This window comes from Montipora foliosa, chromosome 12 (assembly GCF_036669935.1).
Source record: "Montipora foliosa isolate CH-2021 chromosome 12, ASM3666993v2, whole genome shotgun sequence".
Classification (NCBI taxonomy): domain Eukaryota; kingdom Metazoa; phylum Cnidaria; class Anthozoa; order Scleractinia; family Acroporidae; genus Montipora; species Montipora foliosa.
In genome coordinates this window covers 40,846,027-40,848,526 of record NC_090880.1, presented here as the reverse complement: position 1 = coordinate 40,848,526, position 2,500 = coordinate 40,846,027, and the positions used below count along the sequence as shown (strand labels likewise).

The following is a 2,500-nucleotide window of genomic DNA, read 5'->3' as shown; positions in this document are numbered from 1 at the left end:
TAATGTCCTGGGGCCAAGTTAACCCAGTCCAGCAGAGTAACAATATGCCCCCTCCCTAACGGGGCTTCAGCACAGGGCTGAAGGGGTGCCGCAGGCAGCAATTCCCCGCCCATATTTTATTAAGGAGAACTATTGAATAGGTTACAGAAGCTCATAAGGAAAAAATAAAATAAAATACAAGAGAACCAGAAAGCAAACAGGGCGGGAGGGAGGGATTAAATTGCTCAACGGAAAAAACAGAACTAGTTGAGCTTTGGAAATGTCAAACTGAGAAGGCTCGCATGGCAGGATGAATGAAATAGCCAAATAAGGTAGTCACGTGATGGGAAGTCACGCTCTCCTCCCAGGCGCTGCCCAGTATTTGCTTACCAGCATTAACATCTATTTTATTCTAAAATATCATTTAATGCTTTGGTGCGCAATAAAAGACAATACACACAACTTGGGCGTAAACGAGGGGCAGGGAATGTACTGGCAAGGCGCTGATAATACCCACCGCCGGTATGGACCACCGGATGAGGGGCCTCGGCAACTAGCCGAGGGGGTGCCTCATGCCTGTATTGCAAGGCGGGCATAGTTGCTGGCAAAATGTCCTAGGGCCAAGTTAACCCAGTCCAGCAGAGTAACAATATGCCCCCTCCCTAACGGGGCTTCAGCACAGGGCTGAAGGGGTGCCGCAGGCAGCAATTCCCCGCCCAAAACGCCGAGATAAACGAGGAGTGCCCTGTGCGAAGCCCATTTAGTGGTTTTGCTCCCAATTTGACAGGGAGAAAAAATGACCCCATCTCCACGGAGTTGCAATAGCGAAAAGCAAACATTGCCTGCCCCAAAGGTGAAAGTAGAGAACCGACGAGTGGAGATAGGGGTCGAAAGTACGACATGAGCATAAAAAAAAATAAAATAAATAAAAAATAAAAAACCAAGCCAATGGGCATCGCATAGAGACTGGAGGGGATAGGACCCTCACACTAGACATTTGAAAGGAGGGGATAGGACCCTCGCACAAAAAATTTGACTGGAAGGGATAGGACCCTCGCACTAAACATTCGACTAGAGGGGATAGGACCCTCGCACTAAACATTCGACTGGAGGGGATAGGACCCTCACACAAAACATTCAGCTGGAGGGGATAGGACCCTTGCACAACACATTTCCGTCAAAATAGTCATTTCCAATAGTACTACATGAACTTGAGAGGGCAGAAAGCCCAAGGAAAGAGAATGTCACAGAAAGCCCTCAAGTGCCAAATGGGCCTTTTTCCTTTTTTGTTTTAAAGGAGAAACATGGCATTAAGCTTAGGATAGTGCTTTCACCCATGTGATGGCTGGCATGTGGCTGAAAAGGGGATGAAAGGCAATCGTATCGAAGAGAAATGAGGGTGGGGGGGGGGGGGGGGAAGCAAACGCACACAGCAGGCTTCCAGGGGGATGCCAACATGATTGCTGTACCCATAGGTGAAAACACTATAGGTTCAGGACAATACAGGAAAATATGAATTAAGTTATCCAAGGAACTGTCATAGATCATTACTGATTGTTAGAAAAATCCAAGTTTCAATGAGATACTCAAGTGCTTTCAAGGATTCCAGGGTTTGTTAGCAGGAGGAGCAAGAGGCCAATGACTGAGGAACCTGACATATTGTTTCCTTTGGAGTCCTGATGTAAGCTTGGTATGTGTTAGGATTCCAGCGACCCAGAATTTGAAGAGCCAGTTGAAAATGCCAGTGATTCTGCCGGTTGTAGCAGCACCAATACTAAAGCTGTGAGAGGCCGAGGAGGAGCTGTCATTGTCACAGAGGTTTAAGAGAGACCATAAGTTGTTGGTGTGTGAAGTCTGGGTGAGATATGGTCCACAGGAGAAGCTGAAGAGTAGCTGGCCAGGGTCTTGAGTTGCAGTTTTGAGCATATAATCTTGCAGGGCAGACGATGCATAAAGGTCTGAGTTTGACCTTGCAAAACTGAGCCTGGCTGTCTCCCAGAAAGGGTCAGTTTTGGACTTTTAAATTGCAGTGTCAAATGAAGTAGGGTGAAGGATGTTGGGATGGAAAGAAATGTCTGTTCTAGCAAGGTGGGACTGAGGGTCGAAATTGCCATTGCAGGTAAATTCGCTGCTTCTTAAGAAGCCAAAAAATGAAAGGGTAAATGCAGCCCATAACAGAAAGGAGTCAACATTTGGTAGACTTAAAAGGTTGTAACTTAGTATACTTAGATGCTATGGAGAACTGATGAGGTGATCAGGTGGCAAGCCTTCTTGTATTCCCATGGGAGAGCTTGATCCCACTCAAACTTTTGTGAAGGACTGGCATAGCCAGAACGTCCAGGAGACAGCCAGACTCAATGTGAAGGTTGTCAAGTGCTGCCAGATAAACATAATCGTGCCATAGGAGCCTGTATTGCACAGATGAGTAACAAAAGGGATCAGGGTGAACTTGTGAGCAGGTTGAACAGGGAGGGGGATATGGAAAGCTGATTAAAAATGAAGGGGCACTCCGTAGGCCAAT

General features: G+C 46.8%; 1 protein-coding gene across 3 annotated transcripts in view; it reads right to left on the bottom strand.

Annotated features, from left to right (window-relative positions):
- Window positions 1-2,500, bottom strand: part of LOC137979776 (uncharacterized) — a 15,456-nt gene that overhangs the window by 4,591 nt on the left and 8,365 nt on the right. The gene's annotated exons all lie outside the window — the stretch shown is intronic.